Source organism: Oryzias melastigma, linkage group LG7, assembly GCF_002922805.2.
Source record: "Oryzias melastigma strain HK-1 linkage group LG7, ASM292280v2, whole genome shotgun sequence".
In the NCBI taxonomy this organism is placed as follows: Eukaryota; Metazoa; Chordata; class Actinopteri; order Beloniformes; family Adrianichthyidae; genus Oryzias; species Oryzias melastigma.
The window spans coordinates 16,130,332-16,153,883 of NC_050518.1; the positions used below are offsets into that span (position 1 = coordinate 16,130,332).

Below are 23,552 nucleotides of genomic sequence, written 5' to 3' on the forward strand. Positions count from 1 at the left end.
TTTTTGAGCCCCATAAGAGATTTTGGCCCTGTTCATTTTTGATGGTTTCTCCAATTGTGATGTAATCATTTTCATTAATTACTTAATTTTCAGCATGAATGTGCACATTTTGGTGAGTTTTTGACTACCTTTGGGGAAAATTTTTGCATGATTTTTGCAGTGAATGACTACTGCGGGTCCAAATAAATACATCCCAGGGTGTCTTCTCAAAGATTGCATCTAAAATCATTATTACACAGATGTACTAACACCACCAAAATAGAATGTACTACTACTAATAATAATCATAAAAGTATAAATTATTCACAAGATCCTGAAGAGCACATCTTGAGAAACAAACATAGTACTTGTACTCGGGATACTTTAACAGCACCCTATAGGCATCATTAAAAGCATCCTGCAGCCATTTCATCTCAGGCGGGGTAATTGATCCAAAGGTGAGCTGTGTAGAGTCCGGCGTGATTCAAACAGACCTGTTTTAACCTCTACTGTGCACAGAAAAGATTCAAGTTCCAGCATATCGGCTTAAACAAAATGCCTTAAATCATCTCCTAAAATATGGAATAAGTAATTAACCTTTCCGCTTTGCTGAAAAGGGAATTTGAGGCTTTAGATCATATCCTCAGAAGTTCACAAAGGTCAGCACTAGTAGGAGATCATCTGATCATAAGCAAACCTTTACACATTATCATTAAGGACTAGCTAGATTAATCAACTTATTTATTAATGGGACTTTTGAAATCTTCAACAATCAGAGTTAAATATTACAAAGTATCCGGTTGTACTTCATTCACAACTCTCTTTACTTCCTCTGGTTTCACAGACATCCCCTCAAGGTAGAACATTTCTCCAACATTATGAGCATTACTTGCTAAGCAGCAAGAGAAGCCTTTGAAACAGCTTCCTCACAATTCATAAATATTCACAGAACCAATCACCACTTCAATAGAGAGGCAATTGAGCAACTTTTGAGTTTTTATTGCCTTTATTTCACGAGCCAACGTTCTGAAATGTACAGGTCATCAATAGCTCATAGCTTGTACTGTTTAATAAGCCTTCAGGATAAATTCCAATCCAGCTAGCTTCCTTTAAATTCTGACAAGGTTTCCCTGATGCTAACTCAGTCTTAAAGGCTTTCCTGGTCCATGAAGGATAAATGGAGCCAAAATCATGCCAAGTATTTACCTCTTCAGTTTACTAGATTAATTAAAGACCCACTACAATCATCTTTTCAACATTTTTTAAACCATGATTATGCTGTTTTTAGTCAAAATCAAAAAACCTGTGACTTTTCTAGGACATATTTTTCTCCAGGGCGGCAAGAGTTCATTAGAAATTTGCCTCCTCCCCATTTCCCATCATCAATCTGTTTCCACACTCTCCCACTATCTCCCTGCTCAACAAAAATTCTAGCGATATTGGAGCCATACAGTTTTAGCCAAACGTGGACATGGATCTAGTCGTCCACAAGTTTATGCATCAGAATGGAGCCGAACAGGGAGCACATGGTTGCTTCTACCTCACTGCTTTGGCTTTTTCAATCAACATTTTTTTTCTGATTCGCCATAATTTGAAAAAAGAAATCTTCAGAGATGCAACTTTAATCTTAATTTTCTTTACATCTGCCCTCCATCATCAGAAAAATACAAAAAAACATGTTAAAAACTCCAAAAACCTCATTTTCATCAGAGTGGGTCTCAAGGACATTATTTCCTCCTACATAACATAATTAATAAATATTTTAAATGACTGTCATGTCTTACAGTTGACATTTGAACATAAATAGTCTGTTGGGATGTTGGTTTTACTTTGATCTTCAGCCGTGATCACAACATATTGCTGAAGATTTGCAACTGTCAGCCAGACTTAATCTTTGAGAGACATTCATAATCGTAGCCAGATGTGTCATGTAAATACATTTAAAAGCAAATAAACGACCATGTGCTCTGATAAAACCAAGTCACAAAATCTCTGTAGTACTTTCAAATATTCACAACATCTCTAGAATGTTTTGCATCATGCTTCACCTATCAGCATGTAGCAGATCCATACAAGAAAGAGCAAATTTGTTGTTTTCTGGCTGGAAGAAACTCTTAAATTAGACTGGGATTTATTATATAATAGATCGGTATTCATGTCTCTCGTGTAATTTCCATTGTTTAATAAAAACTTCTAAAAGATCAAAACACCCATCTTCATCGTAAAGATTTAGACTATATGTTTAACATATTAATAAGGAAAAGTTCCTGTTTATTAGCAATACACGACCTGTAACCTGATCACACCAATCTATAGATCGAGATGATTACACCAGATGATGGCCACGCCTCCTGGCGTTCTGCCTCACAGAGGTCCTTCACAAAGGTCTGTGGCTGACTCAGCTGGAACCGTGGAAATCGACATTAACACAGTTAGGATCTTCCAAATCTCGTTTAGCCAGAAAGGTCTCTAGGAGACACAGAATGTCAGTATCCCCACTAAGCTGTTGTCTCTCACTGCATCTCCTGTACATTTCAAAAGAAGAAAAAAAACGCCTTCGTGAGGAGAAAATCTGACCTAATAACATTGCAATATTTAACCGAGATCATCTGTAAAATAGACAGAGAGTCTATTTCAATTAAGTGCTCATTAAAAGCTTAATTAGACAATGACCTTTGAAACTCAGTTGCAAAGGGAAGGGGAAAAAGAGGTAGACATCTGCTGTTTAAAACATCTCTGATTCATTTGGAGATCGGCTCAGATCACTAAAGTACAAAGCCAAAAAATCACAATGACATCAAATGTGAAATATCAAAACATGTCTAGAAAATACGCAAAACTGTTTACCTTAAAAGCAATTATTAAACTATAAAGTGTATGAATGTCTGATGATCAGATCTAAAAAGACACCTGTTCATGAATGTTGGTAGATATTGATGAAAATGGTGCTTTTTTCTCAAAATGGAGGAAAAATATAAAGACAGTTAAACTTAACATTGCCGTTCTGGGTATTTCTTTATTTAAATCGTTATGAATTAGGAGCAAACAAAAAAATGCAGTTTGAAAAAGGTTGTATTTGTAGAAAATCAGATGCGCTTAATTCTAATGAGATCTACTTTAAGATGACTAGATCCACGAATGTCTTTGTTTTCCTCATCCGAGATGGCATCTGGTTCTAAACTGTATGAATGGGTAGCTCCAATATTTCTCACTATTTTTGTTGCACTGGTAATGTTAGACTGACTGTGTAAGGGGCTGTGAGCTAGTGGGATGGTGTATAAATAGAGATCTCTCATTAACAGGGAATAGAAGGGGCCCGCCCACAACTAAGAGGTAAATTTCTAATGATCTGAAGAAACTACGTCCTAGAATACAACACAAGTTTTTTCATTTAGGCTAAAAACTGCAAAATCATAATTAAAAGATGATCAAAAGATGATAGCAGTGGGCTTTTAAAGGACTTCCAAAACGGTGAAAATGACCACATTACAAAGATAAGAGGATGTAAATGGGAATGTCCCTGTGGCTGGATGGTGCTGTTATCTCATGCCCTAACATCACCTTGTAATCTGAGAGTGGCATCAACAATCAATTCCAGGAGGGAACGAGAAAACAAGACAAATCGATGCCAGTTATAAACACTAAAGTAATTCTCCACTTATCAGTCCAGAGCAGCAAAAAAGCCCTAACTGGTTAACAGCCGTAATAAAAAAAGATATAAACTAGTGTACTTTAAAAGAGAATATGAGGTCTAATCACCGTATATTTACCATAGCTTCTTTTCAAAGGATACATTAACAGCATCTGCTCTTTTTTCAAAAACCGTGAACACAAACCAATGCTGCCACTGATCTATAATCAGTAGTGGGTTCCTCTGTTTTGTATTTCTTTGGGCTCCTCTCCAAGCTTCTCTTTGTTCTGAAACTTCTGCAGAACATTACGAATTTGCCCTTTCAACATGCAAATGATTATTCCGATCTGTTTTTAGGTCTCCTCACAGTCAGCATCGCCTTCGAAACAGAGGATCACAGGGTTTGAAAACCTCATTTAGACGTTTCTGCAGGCGTTCATGTTACACAGAATGTTCTGTGTTCAGCTGGACCGGGTCCAACCCAGCTCTGCTCCTCCTGCATGCGGTGTCCCGCAGGGTTTACCCCTTTAGCCTTAGCTCGTTAATTCTCAGAAAGCACCACTGTTGTTCATAGATCATCTATATGTGCTGCATTAAAGGAGAATGCAACCGTTTTGGACCAAAGAGCTCTGAAGAACTGAGGAGCTCTTAGTACAGTATCTTCTATTTAAAATAGTACGTCTTGGTTTAATGGTGAGTAATGTTGTAAATTACAGTAAAAGCCAAGTTCCCTTGAGTCTGTAGTTGATCTAAGCTTTACTTTGAGATGTAACTTGCCTGGATTGCCGAACCTCTTTGTATTCAGTTCTTTCCTCCCCATCTTTAGTTTGAACAAAATACCAATGCCTGGTTTGCTTTAACTAAAACAGAACACCTTTCTGCAGCATCGGACTCCCTTCAATTCAAAATTCCATTGGTTGTTTTTGTATCTCAAATCTTAAAATTCCCTTATGTATGTTTCTCTCTTTCTCCTTCAGCTCAGGTCAGTTGATCAGCTGGGTGTGTTTTTGCTACGGTGAACCTGAGGCTTCGTCTGCTGATCGAATAGACTTCCTCACCGTCTATTAATAATATATATATTTTTACAACCTAAAGTCCTTTTATTTTTGCTCGTTTCTAAACCAAATCTGAAATGCTGATATTTATTTTTCTATTTTCTTTCATTTTGCCTTTATTTTTTCTTATTTATATAGAATTTAATGTATCTGTCATATCCCTGTATATAGAAATGCAAACGCACCTTCAAGAGGCTACTTCCAATGAAAAGTCTATGTTCTTAACATACTCGTTTTGAGCATTTACATGTAGCTACCCAAGTTTTTACGACCATTTTCAGACTCTATGTAGAAAATGCGTGTCCATTGAATGAAAGTTCAACCAGATCAAATGTTTACCAATCAGGGGCTCAGATTTGGTAGTGACGTATGAATGGCGTCTGTTTTAATTCATGAAGGTCTCAAATGTTTGAAAATTGATCATGGAGGAAAAATCCCTTATTGCAATTTGCACGTGGCTGGAACTATACGACACAAAATCTTTCATACGGTGGCCCTCAAGTGCAAATCACATCAACGAATCAATTATTGTGTTTCGTTTTTAACATTTTGTTTTAATTTCTGTTAATTACTTTTGCTTTATGTTTTTATTTATTTATTTAGGTTTCTATGATTTATTGCTATTTTCTAAAATGTAATGCTGTTTTTTTTAATATTTGTTTTGTTGTTGTGCTTAAGGACCACCGTACTTTCATATGTCAGAATAGAGCTATGCAAAAAAAGATTTTTAAAAGCCTGGAGCAAGATTGGCGAGATTTGCACTGCTTTGATGTTTTGCACCAAGCCTCATCCAATAGGTGACAGACATACGCTGGTAAACAGCTGCAAAAAATAAAGAAGGAGTAGAAGCCCCTCCCTGTTTGTACAGTGTGAATACCATGGGCTAAATTTGCTTTCAAGAATGCACATCTATTTGGGGGTTTTGGGTGTGCTTTAGATAAGTTGTTGGTATATTTTTTTTTAAATCTATATTAATTAAGTTAACTGGGCTAAATGTAACCCAATTAAAATGCCTAATCAAACACAAAATGCATAAAGGGCAGATGGAGAGTTTTTTTATGTAAGTCATCAATAAAGGATTTTATTCAGGTCTTCACAAAAAACAACTAATAGAATAATTCCATGCAAACTGTGCCAAAAAAAATTTTTTCCCCAAAATAGAAAGTATCTAAATATAAGCTTTGACAAACCCATCCCACCTTGAAACAGTACAAGCTGGCAAGAAAACACAATTTTAACTTTGGCAGGTGGATGTTACAGCTCTTTGCTTGTGTGTTTCGGTCTAAAAGGCCTTCCATAAATCCTCAAAAAGGAGCAGGCTTATTGGCGGTACAACAAACCCTTCATTTTGGAATAGTTAGCAATAATTCAGTTGTTCTGTATTCAAAAATTACATACTGTAACCTACTTATTTCAATGCAAATACGCAGAAGTTGCCATAATACTGTTCAGTTGTGGTATAAAACAGGGACACACTCATTGTGTCACCTTGTTACTTTCCAACACATCAAACCTTGTTTGTGCTAAACCAATGCAGCCCTCAGACATAAGCAGGCGGCATTAAAACAGATCAGATTCTAAAGCTGCTGATCATTTCTGCTGTTTACTGCATCTCAACAGATGCCGGCTGAGCCAGCGCTCCAACAATTAAAAAGCAGACAGCCCTGAAGAAACACTTACTCGATCCCACATCTATCCACTCAAGTGGCAATATGTGAAATCGTACACAGCCAACTGACAGTTTTCTATCAATTATTCAGCAGGAGAAAGGCCCACAAAAAGTAATGCACCCCCCGGCGATGTGGCCGTAAATCACTGTATAGGACACCATTTGGTGCGTGTCAAAGCCATCGGTGGCTGTTCGCAAAAGAGTACAGTGCAGCATTGATCTGCAAGTCCTTGTTGATTTACACTGTCGGTGATAGATTTGAGAGTTTGGGGAAAAAATAGTTTTTCTTCAACAGAGACAAAAATCTAACATCAGCTGGTGAAGTAGAAACATTTCTTTGAATGCTGCGCTAAACCAATTAAAAAAATAGAAAAAAACCCAACCCATTAAATATTGAATTCCCCCCAAAACTATTGTTCACTCTCTTTTCTAAAGGTGTTCTTCCGCCCATCAATGATTCAAGGCTAAAACTTCCGAGGAACACTACAGAGCTTTTCTTTTCAGGGGTTAAAAGCTTGTTTGTCCATCATTTTCTTTGGTTTCATTTTACAGATTGGTGAGCAAAACATTTCTGTGAAAATAAAACAAGGATTTCCATGTCCAATCCATCATAAAAATCTCACACAAATGCAGTACAATAACAGATGTAGTGCCAAGACAGAAGATAAAATCACAGAAAGCATGATTAAAAATGACAGGAATCAAAAGGCAACAAAAAACATTAAAAATAACAATAAAAAGTTATGAAAATAAAATAAATGTATTAAAAAAAACAACAAGTAAGAAAAAAATGATCATCCTTAAAATTTACTGTAAAGAGACATAAGCTGAAAAAATAATAAAGACTAAACAAACAAAGAATTCCCAAACTTCTAGTCTCAAGTCATTGTGGTCGAGTCACTGGTCAAGTCTCAAATCTCTGCATGTGACAGTTAAGTGTGACTCAAGTCAAAGTCCTCATCTCTAGTAAGAAATAGAACAAGAGATATTAAATATTTCACTAACAATGGCAGTAGTGCAGAACAAGAAGGGAAACAGGAAGAGCAAAAGAGCAGGACAGACTGACTTCCTGCAGCCGTGTGCACCAGCCCACCAGGAGTTTCTCACTCACTTCACCCCTCGCTGGCTTTTCTCTGCATGAGCATGTTTTGTGCACCTGATGGAGAGCTGCTTGCTGCTTGCACCAAGGGAAGGCGTAGCAACTGTGAATGAGGCGAGAAGAAATTGAAGACAAACACTATCTGGCAGCTGAGGAGGCAGACACGAGGAGAGGACTCTGCTTGCCAGCTTGTCTAACAAATTTATGCTGTTTTGTCTTTGTGTGTTAATTCAGTTATGAGCTGGGATGCTTTTTATCACGTCTTTTTTCTTTACAGATTTGTACGTTTTGTTTATTGTATTTCTGTTTTTCCTGTTTTTTTTTCGAGTGCCTTTACAGATTTTATTCATGCCATAAATTATTTCTCATTTTCTTCTCAAAAGTGCATTTCCATTGAGTGTCCAGCTTGTGTTTACCTCCTGCCAGTTTGCCACACTGTGGGTTAAATGATTTTCAATCGATTTTCACTGGTTTAGTTTTTATTCTGGTTTCTTTTCTCCATTTTTTTTTTTTTTGGTCACTTTGTTTTGTCTCAACAATGAGTATCATTTTAAACAACCTTCTTGCCTCTGGCTTGCACAGCGTTCCTCTGCTATACCATACACTATATTATGTAAATATGAGCAGCAGATTCTCACTCCACCTGACAGCAGCACTGTTTGTGTGACTTCTCCACATCTGGAGATGGACAGGTAGGAAGAAAGAAGGCTATGAATTTAAGAATATGGAGCTTTTCCCTGGCTTTGAGAACACTTTTCTTAAAAAGAAATGAAGGAAAAAGAAAAATTATAGCTTGAATGAGGCAGAATATCTGTCTTCTATCAGCGGCAGATGAGTCAGTAAAAAGAGCTGCTGGTTCCTCTGCTAGAAGCTTTTCTAGTGAAGAATTGAACCTATAGAGTACCAGTTACAGTACGGAAAAGAACATAAATCTAATTAAATGTTAACTAAGATTAGATTCGATTAATTCAAAAGCATAAAAGGATTATATCATGTGGAATGACTTTAAAAAAAGTGAACACTAAATGCCAATTTGTCTTTTATTTGGAAAATCCAAACCTTAATTATGTCTTTAAAGTTATTTAAATGGCCTATATCATGCTATTCTTAAGCCATTAATAGTAAACTATATCCATATATACAGGAAAAGTTCAAAAAAGTGAATTTTGCATGTTATAGACCCTTTAAAAGCTGATTTTAGTGATGTTTTAATGCAAAAATGCATATTTGCACCACGTTTTTTTTAATTTATATCAATAGCTGTATCAAAAGTCTTTTTATGACCAAACATTATTGATTTTGAATTAAACTTTTAACATGAAATAAATATGTTATGTCAAATCAAGCATAGTCATAGTTGAGAATTGAAATCAAACAGGCTTAGTATTTTGGAAGAGGAACTTATCCTTAGTAAACAGAAAAAAGGAGAAAAGAAGACATAATGCAAATAGAATGCATTAACGCACTCAGAGACTCACCTTTGTGTCCTAAAATGTTCTGTGAAGCTGACAAGTGCTAACAATTTTAGCTAAATTCACAAATTACTCTGTAAATGAAAAGGTTCACTTAAGAAAACCAACAGCAAATTAAAAAATCAACAAAGGTGTTCACGCTTTTGATAAAGCTTAGCACCGAGACAGAAGTGCATAAATCTTACATAATCGAGCATAAAGACTTTTAAATGAGCTGCTTCAGTTGAGAGCGGAGGTGACTTCTCACAGATGACAAGATCAACCTTTATGATGGAAGAAAGCAACAAAATGTGTTTTTAGATGAAAGGCAGACTGAATAAGACCTGCATCTGACTCTATAAGTGGTATTGCATATGTGGAGACTGAATTAACAAACATTATCAAAAACAGATTCAATTGAACATTTCCTAGTCTGATTGAAAGAAAAAGTGTACTTTTTTTGCTTTGTTCTTCCTAGCTTAGTTTGTGTTTGCGTTCAGCTTAAACATTTTATTATCGCAGATTTTCTGCAAATCTGTCTTCAGTCATTTTGATCCTTCTTCAGGCACCACCTGATTTAGAAGATTTGTCATTCAACTTCATATATGTTGAAGTTGTGAAGGGTTTCCCTACATTGTGATAAGGATACATTCCTCCTATTTAGTCCCACTAACTCGCACAGAGGGATGACAGCAGTTCTCATTAAGATTCAGAACATTTAAAGTGTTTTATGAACTTACGAAGCTCCTGAAAAACACCAAAAGTTACTCCAATATCAACCTTTAACTCAAACCGTGTTGACAAGAGTTCCTTTTTTTTTAGTTATGTAGAGACACAGAAATGCTAAAGAGTTTCATAATTACTCGGTGTTGAGCTTCGTCACCTCAAGGTGTTCCTGGTTCAGTTCCCAAATGAGAGCCATTTGTGGAGAGTTTGCATAATTTCTCTGTGTGAATGTATTTTTCTGGGAACCCCAGTCTCCACTAAAGTCAAACATTAAATGGATTATTGGAAATCCTAGATTCCATTTATCACATTTTGTGCACAATTTGGTGCACCGGATTATAAGGTGCACCAATGATGAATGTTTTTTTTTAAGGTAGATGAAGCAAGACAAAAGAATCAGAGATAAGTCAGAGAGTCTGCTAGACTTTTATTAAATAGAAATTGTTTTTAACATGCTACATGTTAGCCACCTCAGAAGTGTTTGGCGAATTTGCGCTTTTACAATATCTGTAACTCCCAACCTTGTTAAAACACAAACTGATACCATTAAAAACAACCATTATAGTGACTACACTTAATCCCAACCTTGTTAGTAACATAAAAAGCACAATCTGACACTGCTACATGTTAGCCACGTTAGCATATTTCCAATGACAATCAACCTTGTTAGGAACATGTAAAAAAAAAGGTGAGACATTACTGTGATTATAGCTTTGATAGACCGCTGTGTGAAATTGTTTCAGTTAATATAAGGCGTTCTGAATTAGAAGGCACACTGTCCGTCGTTAAAAAAAATATATGGCTTTTAAGTGTGTCTTGTAGTGTAAAATACACGTCAAAATACACTATATTACCAAAAGTATTGGCTCTCCTGCCTCAACTCACATATGAACGGAAGTGCCGTCCCATTCCTAACCCGTAGAGTTCAATGTGATGCAGCTATTACAGCTTCAACTCTTCTGAGAAGGCTGTGTACAAGGTTGAGGAGTGTGTTTTTAAAGTAACTTTGGACCATTCTTCCAAAAGCATATTGGTCAGGTCACACTCATGTTGGTGGAGAAGGCCTGGCTCTCAGTCTCCGCTCTAATTCATCCCACAGGTGTTCTATGGGGTTCAGGTCAGTCAAGTTCATCAACACCAGACCATCCATGTGTTTATAGACCTTGGTCATGTTGGAAGAGGAAGGACCCGCTCCAAACTATTCCCACAAGAGCATGGAATTGTTCAAAATGTTCTGGTATCCTGAAGCATTCAAAGTTCCTTTCACTGGAACTAAGGGGCCAAACCTAACTCCTGAAGAACAAGCCCACACCATCATTCCTCCTCCACCAAATCTCACACAGCACAATGCAGTCTGAAATGTACCATTCTCCTGCAACCTCCAAACCCAGACTGGTGCATCAGATTTCTAGATGGAAAATTGTGAATCATCACTCCAGAGAAGGCGTCTCCACTGCTCTAGAGTCCAGTGGTGATGTGCTTTACACCACTGCATCAACACTTTGCATTACACTTGGTGATGTGTGGATTGATGCAGCTGCTCGGCCATGGAAACCCATTCCATGAAGCTCTCTGTGTACTGTACTTGGACTAATCTGAAGGTCACATGAAGTTTGGAGCTCTGTAGCAACTGATTGAGCATAAAGTCGGCGACATCTTTGCACCATGCGCTTCAGCACGCGCTGACTCCTCTCCGTCAGTTTACATGGTCTACCACTTGGTGGCTGAGTTGTTGTTGCTCCCAAACTCTTCCATTTCATTCTGATAGAGATGACAGTTCACTGTGTCCCACTAACAGTGACTGATAGTTTATCTGAAAATGCTCCACTGCATAATTTACAGTTTAACTTCCATTGTGGCTTACAAAACTCCCCAGTCTTAATTCCATTTTTTTCTTGATTGTAATTTGAAAATGTTGAGCCTGCAGAAACGTAGCGTTTAGGTCTGTAAAGAGATTCAGACTTTTCACTCACACATGCCAGAAGCCTGATAAGGAGAAAATGTCAGTTTCAGTGCTGGTATGAATTACTCTGTAATTCACAGCCTCTGTGTGCCCTCAGATTGAGAGCAGAGCAATCAAGCCACTGGAGGTCCATTCAGTTCTCATAGAGCTGAGGCACCGAGGAAAGCCAGCCATCGTGGGGTCAAGCAACAAACGTGCCAGCTGGGAAAACGCGAGGCTGAGAGGTCGCTCACTTTTGGCAACACACAGATTTTTCCCAGTTTTTAGCTTCTCACTGAAACTAATCTAATTTGAGGGAAACTATTTAATCTACCGGTAAATGTTCAGGAAATCCTCTCAACATTTTAGTTCATTTTTCTATACAATTATCCAAAGAAATCTATGTTTCTACTTTTACACAAACTGGAGCTTTGTATGTGTGAAGCTACGTTCCCACTAGGAATGCGTGATGTGCACTGTGTTCACGTTGGACCGTCACTACCAAATAGTTGCACACGTCCACCACCAGTTGGAAGAGACTTGGTGCGAAGTATCGATGTGGTGAAGATTTTGTCTTTCAGAGTCCTATTCCAACATATGAGAGACTTAGTGTTAATTATTTAATTATTTTCTCCTCCATGATCAATTTTCAAACGGTTGGCCCTTTTGTGAATTAAACGGGCCGCCATCCATAAGTCATTACGAAATCAGAATCCCTGATTGGTAAAAGTCAGACCCAGTTTAACTTTCAACGTGTGTTTGATGGCAACATCTTTCCATATGTAGAACCTGAAAACTGTCGTAGAAACTTGTGCAGTGAGTTTTGAAGCTCGAAACACAATTTTTAGGCATGCATAGACTTCTCATTAGAAGCGGTTGCTTGGATGCTCATTCTTGATGAAGGCAGCATAAGAGTGTTGTGTCTATGCTATTTTTCATTTTTTGAAATGCAAATAATTAATAGGGCTGGGTTGTTAAAATCGATTAATCGATTTGAATCAATCTAAACTTAATAAATCAATAATCGATTGATAAAAATAGAGATCGATCTAGCACATAAAGCTAAACTCCGCTAGCTTGATGCTAAAGTTTACCGGAATTTCCTATAAGACGGCTAATGCTAATGCTCGGTCGACCTAAACATAGATTGCTCACTAAATGAACATCTTTATAAACTCACAGCATGAATTTTCCAAACTCTTTTGAATAACAATTTGTGGTCTGAAGCACAATTTTTTTTGCTCATACTTTCTTCTTCTTCTAAAGTGTAATGCTATAGTGCAAGCTCCACCTAGTGACCTAACTGAAACACCCTCCAGGAGAAGCAAAACAATATTTACAATGTTAATGATCTGAAGATTTTTGTTAGAGCTTCTATTTTCGAGAAACCATGTTACGCTGTATGCTTTTCCAATCGTATTATTTTACTAATAACTTTACAGTATGTGAACTGTATCAGATAAATCTAAATATATTCAAAACAAAACAGAAATTAATGTATACACATGAAAACTTGTGAAATTAACATCAAATTGTGATAACCATGATTTTATTGGAGATTTTATTCAATAAGCAACTTTGGGTGTGACTTTTATTGTGGATGAAAGAAACATTTTACTGTAATTCCTTAAATTAAATCGTTATAATTAGATGCAAATCGTTTATTACAATTCTCTTTAAGATCTTCTTTGCTAAATCTAATCTGAGTATTTCTTCAAAAGATCACCACATTGAACAACAACGTTAATCTGTTTTCATTCTGTTTATCCCATTTAGTCTTTTTTTACCCCACATTAAAACAGAACATTTTTCTAAATTGGTCCTTCCTGTGTTTGTGTCATTTCTAAAAAAAAAAAGTGTAGCCTAAGGAACAAAGAAAAACTTAAAATGAAGTGCTTCCAGCATACTTTAGACACACACCACCAGCGCAGGGGCACAAGCCAGACGTGTCCTAGATAAACAACATCCTGCACTGCATCGAAAAGCTTCCACTGTCCTCAAATTTATGTAACAGCGAGCAAAGCGCCGTGCTGTACGTCACTCCACGTCAGAGACCAAAAATCTGCCAACTTTGCTTGATCAATTATGAAAAGAAAATGGGATTTTTACATTTAGATCAACTTCAAATGCAAAAGATATATCAAAACAGAAAATATTGGTTATACTGTTAAAAGAAAAAGCACTCTTGATTTAACAAATTTTCTTTACAATCAACCAATTCAAAAGCAGGTTTGTTCTGTTGAGTTAGAGTGATCTGCTGCAGATGACTATTGCATGAGTAGTGGCCCGGACAAATCTCCAAACACGCTCACCCCTAGGGGCAACATTAAATCCCCGATTTGTCTGACACTCATGGAATAAGGAGAGGAGTGAACCGAGAAAACCCATGTGTTCACGAAAAGGATATTTGAAAAGAGCGCTAAATGCGGGTTCTTGAACGCACGAGTAGCCCATGGTGTTCACACTGGACAAGCAGGGAGGGGCTTCTTCTTCTTTTGCTTTTTCTATCGTTTACTAGAAGAAACTAATTGCCACCTACAGTTGGAAGATGTTTGGTGCAAAATGACCACGATGTGCAAATCTATGGGCTTAAAATAAGACCATTAAGATTCATAACCGCAATTAAATTGATTTGCAACCACAACTGGTTGTTTGCACAAAAATCACAGTAAATAATTCAACTTTTTTTCTTTTTCGAGCATTTTTTTAGGCAAATGCGAAGCAAAAAACTGCCTGCAGCTCCAGAAGTTGCGGTTGCGGTTGGGGAGTCGAACTCACAATTCCTGCATTAAAATAAAGCTTAAGTGCAGTTGTGTCAACCGCTGTGTCACAGCAGAAATTTCAATAGAAAGTCTGAAGTCTAATCGTAGCCCATTTATTTATGGCGTTTTCAACACATGTAAGTGACACGACAAAACGCTGCTAAAAAAAAAAAAAAAACACTGTACATTCCTCTCAGCCATTTTATCACTGAAATCCATCTTAAAGTCTGTGGCAGGGCGGGACGGCAGGAAGCCACCTGCTCTTTGATTGGACAGTTTGATTTATGGTCATCCACAAATCAGACAAAGCAACAGGCAAAGCATCAGGAGCTGCACACTGTTTTCAGATTTGCCAAAAAAATGCTAAAATGCAAAACTTTTTATGGGCATGCAGATCAATCTTTGCCTATGTGAAGGATGTGAATCCATTCAGTTGCGGTTTTGAATCTTAATGGCCTTATTTTAAACACATGCAAATCTCATAAATCCCTTACTGGGCATTTATTAAATTATTCCGATTTTCTTCAATTAAAAAGGACACCTCCTTATGTCGCTACCAAATCCAAGTTTCTGATAGTCTCTGTTATAGATAGAGACTATAGGTAGACCTGGCTCAGATCTAGGGGGGAAAATAACCCAAAAGGGGGCAAAAACAAAAGTGGACACCAATGAGAATAAAAGGAGCATGGTTAATAAAATAAAGGGAATCTGTGTTCCAAAATGAGAGAACAAAAATCAAGTCATTAGTGCGCTGGTCCAAGCAAAATAACAAACCAAAAGGGAATTGGAACCTTGGCCAAATATAAAACAAAGTCAGGGAGATTTCTGACCATAAGTCAGCAACTCCCTACTAATGGCTGCCTAACCAACATCTACCTAAAGAAAACAAATAAACAAAGCCAGCAAACTAAGACTACCAAAGTCTAACCCCAAATTAAAATAACAAAACCCAGACTGCTGTTTAGGCGTACAGCTCGAAAACGATCATAAAATCTTGCAGAACAACGTGTGAACATGAGAGTTTGTGAACATGGAAGTGTTACTAGTTTACATGCATTTACATAGACTTCTCATCTGAAGTGGCTGCTTGAGCGCACATGGTCGAGGGTGGCGTGAATGCAACTTACAGTGTGCAGCTTTTGTTAGTTGTTTAAAACAAAAACCTTTACATCTTAAAGCTTAAAGGAATTTGGAGTGCAGAACCTTCCAGCACACAGATGGAAGCTGCAGAAACCCTTTCAAGTCTCCCTCTTTTTTGTTTACTTCTGTTTCTTCCTGAGCTGTCAGATGTTGTACATCCGCTGATGCAGGACCCTGGGGACTAACACAGCTATGCTCCAGCTAAAAGACATAAAATTGATAAAACCAAGTCTTTATTTATTTATTTTCTTTGGCACCAAATAGGAAAACTTCCATGGACAGTGAAAATTGCAGCGACAATCGTGTGAGACGTTTAGAGACAGGAGGAACGGATGGGAGTAATTATTTTGATCAATATAACACAATGGCTGTCCTGTCCCTCTTGCAGAGCTCAGCCATTACCAGGATTATTATTGGATGTAATAGACTTTGCACTTGCCCAAAATGCTTTTGGAAGAACCAAAGCATTTGCGGTCAAGTCAATAATTCAGTTGGGAGAGAGAAGATTTCTGTCCACCAAAAATAAAAAAATAAAAAACTTGTGTTTTTGCATTAAACACTAAGTTTGAATTTGGGAACATCTGAACTTATAAATGTCATTTTAAAAACCTGCTCACACATAAAAATGCTTCTCTAAGCTTCCAATGAATATGTTGACCTGTTTGTCTGAAACAAACGCATCTACATGCAACAATCGGATTTCAAAGTTTTAAAAAAAAATCTGTCAAAAACAAACAGAAAAAACAAGATTAGTTTGGAAAAAAAATGCATTTCCTTGTTTTTCTTCTGGTTGCACCGCTTCAAGCTTTTTTGTGTCAGATGGTCAGATTTTCTCTTGGCAAGAGTGAAAATTGGCAACTCAGCTCTCCCACTGCTGGAGCCCATGGGAATGCAGAGAAAAACAGAGAATGCCTCTACGGTTAAGAGATTTCTCAAGCTAATCTCCATGAAAAAACATTAGCTTGTGCAACCACATAGATAGAGGAGACTGCATTTTAACTCTGAGTCAGAAGGGGTTGACATTAGAGAAAACATATTAAAAAAACATATAATTTGAAGTTGAAAGTGGAATTTCATGGATCATGGATGTGTGGGCTCTAATGTCAAATTACAATTGTGGCCTGATAAAATTCCTGTAATTTCACGGAGACTTTCTGGGTTCAGGGAAGAAAAATTATGTCTTTTAGCAAGAAATGTGGAGTTACTCTGCAAAAACTGAACCTTAAGAAAGTAAAGAGACCCATATTTCAAGAAAAAAATATCTGATTTTATAATATAGCTAAATAATTTTAAGAAAACATGTCTTACTGACTAGAATTTTTCTTACAATTCTCTATTTTCAAATTTTAAGAATGTATTCTTATTTCTCTGGGCGCCTGTTTTTGCAGTGAAAGCTCAGAGCCAATATTTCAAAGCTTCCTTTGCCATCCCTTAACTCTCCTGACAAGGACAGATCTCTGCAGCAGCCTCAGAGTGGAGACACCTCACCAAAGGAGCGGCCCAGTTTCTCCAACGCTGACAGCAACTTTTGCGTTTCATCCTTCAAGCTTTTGCAAAGATGGTGCTGTGAGGGAGTGAAGACGGAGAAGGCTGAGGAAGTCGAGCAGAACGGTGTGGTGAGGATGCGGTCAGCGGAGAATAAATATTGTCCTGGTGACAGGAGAGCTAATCAGACGCCAAGATACCTTCATCCAAAACAACTTGTAAGTGACTCACACTTATGTAAAGTCACACAGAATTAGGGGGAGGTGTGGGGTTTAAGCATCCACTGCAAGGACACCTTCAAGGCCAGAGGTCTTCTGGATCATCGATGAACGCCCCATATTTGGCGGGTGCTTAATGTGCAAACGAAAACAGCTTTGAATTAGAATTAATGAGGACTGCAAAGGAGGCAGCAGCAGATTTTCTGTAAGAATGCACATCCTTGCATGAGCAGTAAAGCCATAAAAAACAGCCCCTTGGAAGAAAAAAAAAAAGCTGACTAAATATATCTTCATCCTGCAGAATAATGCACCCCTCCTACTTAGCATTCTCATTCAGACCAGTTGAGAATGACACCACGTCACAGAGGAAGGCTTCTCGATGCAAAGAGTGGAGAACGGAGCCATATTTTGAGGGCAAAAGGGGGCAATTTTCCATCACAATACATTTAGGTCCCCCCCTGCATCCTATATATTCTCCAGAGAAGAGCCATCTCCTTTCCAGCTATGTTGCAGCGGCTTGGCAAGTTATCCCCGCCTTAAGCTCCGCCCCCTTAACATTAATTATGCAGCTCAATGCAGCACTCTAAATCCCCACTGCAGCTCACCCGCACCACAATGCTCTCCTGCCCCCCACTCCCCTCTGTCATACACCGCCTGCCTCGATGCTCGTTTTGCTTTTTTTTTTGCACGTCCAATCCAATCCAGCAGTTATTTTTATCCTCATAGTTGCAGTGTGACCAACAAGCTGAGTCAGTTCCAAACAGGGCTGGTGCAGGCTGAGCGACCCAAACACACTTCCACGCTTAACACCTGTCTGCCGACGCGTCACGGATTCAGCCACTCAGCAGTGAGAGACGGGAGCGGGAAGGAAGCACACACTAAGCAAACTGAATCCGCCACATCAGCAGAGCACAGGGAAACCAGAGAACACGGCAACATGCACACACACACACACACACACACACAACCCCCCTCCAGGCAGACAGTGAGTATGGAAGCAGAAACAAGCTTCAGCTTAGTTTCCTTGAGCTGTTCGCCCTCCTCTCACGTCTGCATTCATGTGATTGTGCGTGACAGTGCGGGTCTTCCTGCTCCCGCTGCATAATGAATCCCACATCCACTTTAAAGTGGATTCATGATGTTTGCCCTCCTCTCACTCCTCCGATCAGATGTTAGGTCTTAGCACTTCTTCATGGGATGCCTTCTTTCTCTCTGTCTTTCTGTCACGCAGACCTTCATCCTGTTTGCCTGTCTATTGTTGGCATTTCAGTAAACTCAATAAAGCGCTGCCGTGTGTTTGCAAACATCTGAAGCAGCATGCAAACAGAAAGCCAGATGTCCCTAATGAAGGAACAAAAAAGAGCTGGGACCGTTCATTCAACGGGCTAAAAGAAACACTCCCATAAAGCAGGAAAAGCATTCATTGGTGCCATTCTCTGCACAACAATAGGTAGCTTTACAATTCCCTGCATTTTCCATCAAAATTCTGTGATGTCCGTGGAGCACAATGGAGGGTCAGCAGCTCTTTGTGAGGTTACTGCTCATGAGCCGGCAGTCCTGTGTGCTGCACATCGCCGCCGCCGCTGCAGCAGGGGTCTCATCAGTGCATGGAACCGGATGGTGAACAGAGAACACAGCGGGGGCTGGGCACCGCAAAGTACTGCAGTGCTCGTACCGCTCTGCTGTGCACGCCCACTCTCTTCCATTCTTACTCTGCGAGTGACACCATCTCCATCTCTTACTCCATCTCTCTAAACCTCCGTCTCTCTCCATCCGTCCTTCCATCTCTGTTTTCAAATTCCCTTCATTTGCCGTCGTCGTTTTTCGCGACCATTAATGTCTGCAGTCCTGAAGTAGTGATCCATCTTTCCTCACATTGATGGTGTCTTTAAGTACTCTGCTTCAGGATTTCACATGTAATCTAAATGTTATGGGATGAAGCAACTTGAATACAATTATTTGGTAGTTTTTTTTTTATTACATATAAAATATGTAATAAAAAAAGACATTTTTCATTTCCGTGTATTTATTCCTCAAGAAAAACTACTTTAATGTGTTTTTCATGTAAGAATTTATGATTTTTATACAGAAAGTTCCAATTTTGTTCAGTGTATTTGAGCATGAGTGTTTTTTAACCAAATAAATTGACTTAAAATGGAAAAATATTAATAATAAAAGTATAAAATGATCTAAACTTGAATTAAAACTATGATTTTAATATATGCTGAAGTTTAACCTAGTTTAACCTTAAATGTATGAATGATATACTCTTTAGGTGAACCATCTTGAGCCTCGGTTCTTTTACGCTTTTTATTTCCAAAGAGGCAGATTTTAGTTCTAAAGGACTCTGAAGGCCTTTCAGAGTTTCTCTTTGAACATTGCTTTTTTTCATTTTTCATTCAATCTGAGTCGAGTCCTTGAACCTGAGCTGCAGCAGAGGAGTGGGCTGTTTTGTGTGCCGAATGTGCTGAATTTAAATAGCACCTTTCAAGTCTTGTTGACCATCCAAATCAATTTAAAACCAAAGGAGACTTTTGTTATTTTAAAAAAAGAAACATTGCAATGTTTTTCTTTCTTTTCTGCACTCAAACAAATAATTGGACTGGGGTTCACACTCAAAATTGCACTTCAAGATGTCAGACCGACCAATGAGTCATTGCAAAAACCTGGCAATGAACCAAAGCTGAGTCAGCACACAATTAACTAATTGAAACTTCATTTTAATTTTACAAATTATGAAAAGTTTTTCATTTTTTTCCTACTTTTACTTCTGCTTCATCATTTTAGTGTTTCTACTCTGTAAAACACAAGTGCCTCATCTCAATAAAGCTTTTGAAAAAAATCAGTTTCAGTTCCCCTTACAGGATTTAAAAGCTTCAGCAGCATTTTGGACCCTATAAAAGTAACAAATTGGGCCACAAAAAGAACACTTTTCCACTTTTATAGTCTTTTATTTTGTAGAGGATAAAGTCTTAAAGATTCCACCTCTTAGTAGAAATCAAAAACAAACCCAGCTCTGTTTTGACATTTAAAGGTCTCCACTCAGAAGTGAAAAAAGCCAGAAGGATTTCCCTTTCCTTAAAAAAAAAACTCCACAGTTGTTGTGGTAAAACAATAAGATAAATTCTAAAATAAAGGAGCTGTCACAGTGGGCAAAAGTAAAATCTCCGTTTGTTCTGTGCTCATCTGGATTTTTTCTAATTATTTAAACAGTGAGATGTCTCATTCCCCTTTTGCATTAATGTTGTGAAGTTTCTCCTCATTACTAGCTGAATACGTTTCTCAGTGTGCCGGCGGCCTCCTGCTGAGACGCTTTCCTGCTCGCTCTCCACCTCGACACAAAACAAAGCTTTGTGTCACAGCTGGAGCCGGAGCTGCTTCACCACTCGCTTTACAACATCTACGCAGCACTGCCGTCCTAAAGCGTCCTAAAAGTGCTTTGTAGTTAATTTTTTAGCAAATTTGTTACATGTTTCTCCCTTTTTTTGCCCCTCAATCAAAACAATCTCAAATATGTTGAAATGTGATAACTAGTTTAGAAAGGAGTTAGAACAAAACAGCAAAGGAGATTATCTCGTGCAGAGATATCAAGGGTAAGATGAGGTCAGTCTTCAGGTTTTTAGGAGAAATAGTCTGCCCTGTTCACGAAAATAATAACTATTTTAGCAAGAAAAAGGATTCGTTAAGACAAAATGTTCATTCATTTCCAATTGCTGTCTAATAATCCTGCTTTCAAAATCCCCACGCTCCTCATGAGCTCTGTCCGTGGTCCTGAAACGGATCCAGCTGCTCCTCTGTCTGTTCAATAGCTGTGAGGTCACTTAAAAAAAGTCCAATCATCAACCCACATCTAAACAATCAATTTTTCCCCTGCATGCTCCCATAAAAACAAAGTCTTTCCTTTAATGACCTCTCTGTCAGGAGCAGGCCAGCGTGAAGGAAAGGAAGCACAGAGTGCCCACTGCTGGACGACTTCAAACACTCTGCATGCAAATAAAGGTCACACAAAAGACAGAGAACTATGTGCGCCGATCACTGCGCAACTCAAGAATTCAAAAATGTTACTAGCATGACAGGGAATAATGAGATACTTTCCTATTTGTTTGTTTGATAACTAAAAAAATATCAATTTTCTGATTCACTTGTTTTACTAAAACCTTAAGATGAACAAAAAGTTCCAGTTCTGTCCCGAAGCAGAAAATAGAAACTACTGCAAAATGCAACCAAAGCAAATAGTAGTCATTGGAGCAACCCCTCTGACAGTGACAGCATGTCTGCTGAAATGGGGTTTCTTTTGCACAAACTTCACTTTATGAGACCATAATGCAGAAAAGCAATTAGCTATTTTCAGAGACTGTAGTAGGAGGCTTTGAATTAGTCAGCCCGGATGCTGAGGTAGCTCCGCGCTGGGATGCAATGGGATACTGCAGCACTAGAGAACCGTGTGCACAGAAAATTGCCTGGGAGCAGCAGGGAGTCCCACACTCAGCCTCCCCCCTCCCTTTGACTTCCACTCAGCCTCTTCTGTGCTTTCCTGTCAAGTTCCTCAAATGTAAATAAAGGTAGAAATCCCAGCATTTAATGAGGTGCTACTACTTTTTTTTTAAAGAAAAGAGATATCACGACAAAAGCGCTAAAAGTTAAAAGGAAAATTAGGCTGCTTACCTTTTGTGCAGGATGCTCTCCTGGACACTAAGATCTTCCCTTTTTTTTCAGTTGCGACACTTTGAGATAAAGAGAAGAATAGTCAGAATCCCCTCACTTTCTCTGACTTCCACTTTCAGAATGAACACATCTGCAGACACACCTTTACAAGACACGCTCACAGAGATCCCCCCATTCAAAGGCTCCCCCCCAAACACAAGAGTGCACAAATTGATAAGAGATCTGCTGTGGGGAGGGAAGGAAACTCTCCACACTGCAGTTTTTCCTGCTCTTGCCCACTCGCCTCTGCTGCTCTTTCTTGCTATCTTTGCATGAGCTGCCTCCTTATTGGCTGAGCTGTTCTTCAATAACATAAGCGCTCGTCTTTAATTGGAAGGGGGACGGTTATGTGGTGCAAAAAAAAAAAAAAACCCTCCCGCCAAGCTCGTGAGTTATTCCTCTCCCCCCCACCTTCCCTAAGTGCCTATAAAGAAGAATGCTGAGCTCTGCAATTTCATACGCAGTGAGCAAAGAGGAGAAAAAAAAGAAAAGGGAATGGAGGACAGAGAGAGGAGGGGTGTGTAGGAGCGGTGATGGAGGAGAGCATAGAGGGTGAATCACTGGGCTGCAGCGGGACAAGCAGAACAAAGGCACAAGTGCGGCAAAAGTGGGGGGCAGTTGGGGGTATCAGGTGGGACGAGAGCCGGTCCTGATGCGAGGGGTCTTCCCTGCTGCAGCCCACCCGACGGTCACTCCGGTGAGGGGAGATTTCCCTGCGCCTGCTGCAGCACAGCAAGGTGGCTCTGCTGCAGTGAGAGTGTGATTGCCAGGCAGGAAGGGGGGGATGGGAAGAGAGGAGGAAGAGGAGCAGAGCAAGAGGATGGTTGCAAAAAAGAAAAAAAAAACCCACCAAAGTACCATCTTCCAGCTAGACTGGATAAATGGGGGAATGGTCAGCCCGTTGCCGTGTGCACAGCAGTTAATGCCTTTAGCTCCTGAATAATTGAAGATGCCCCAAAGGAGGATGGGAGGGCAGCAGGCATCTACTGAGCATGTTCAGCACCAGTCCTGATTTCAGCACCATTCCTCTCAAATATCCCAAACTAATTTTTACATTTCTGCCCCGAGAAGTTTAAAACAAAACTCTCACTATACTCAGAAATATTTTACGGTTGAATTACAAACTACTTTTTGCACAAAAAAAAATCATCTTTAGCTATAAAGCAAAAAATCATTAAAAAGAGGAGAGGAGGGGATATAACACACTTACAAGCTGCTCATCTTAAAATCCATCTTTATTTAGATAGCTTCAAATGGTTTTACAAAGAGCCTAAAAGGAAATCCCGCACTGTATGATGTCTTCACTGCAATTGTATTCTGGGATCCATTAAAAAGCTTTCTCAGACTGAAGAAAAGGGTTGACCCAGTGGTGTCAGATTCCCTGCTTTTTCTTTTTTCCCCCCTCTATGCACATCCAGACTGTTCTGTCCCAGATACAGTGTGGGACAATACCCAAGCAGATCAATACTGAATCCTACTATGACCGTTAGCCAATGAGAACTCCAGAATTTATATTTATACGAGCACAATGAAATTTAAGGAGGGTGTTGGCTGAGTCAACAGTTTAAATGAGGGACTGATAAATGGGTGCATTAAGAGACACCTGATACTTTAGGATAAATGTGCAGGTGCAAATCCTCCTGAGCAAACAGGACATAAGAGGATTAGTATTTGATATTTACAGAAAAAAA

At 38.8% G+C, this 23,552-nt stretch overlaps 1 protein-coding gene across 2 annotated transcripts in view; it reads right to left on the reverse strand.

Moving 5' to 3' along the window:
• LOC112158650 (synaptotagmin-2) overlaps positions 1–22,974 on the reverse strand; it is a gene marked incomplete in the record, with an annotated part of 78,869 nt that extends 55,895 nt beyond the window's left edge. The window contains 2 exon segments of one of the 2 annotated variants that reach the window (XM_024292092.2): positions 21,823–21,881; positions 21,965–22,974. 2 annotated transcript variants of the gene reach the window in all.
• Positions 22,975–23,552: the final 578 nt, after the last annotated feature.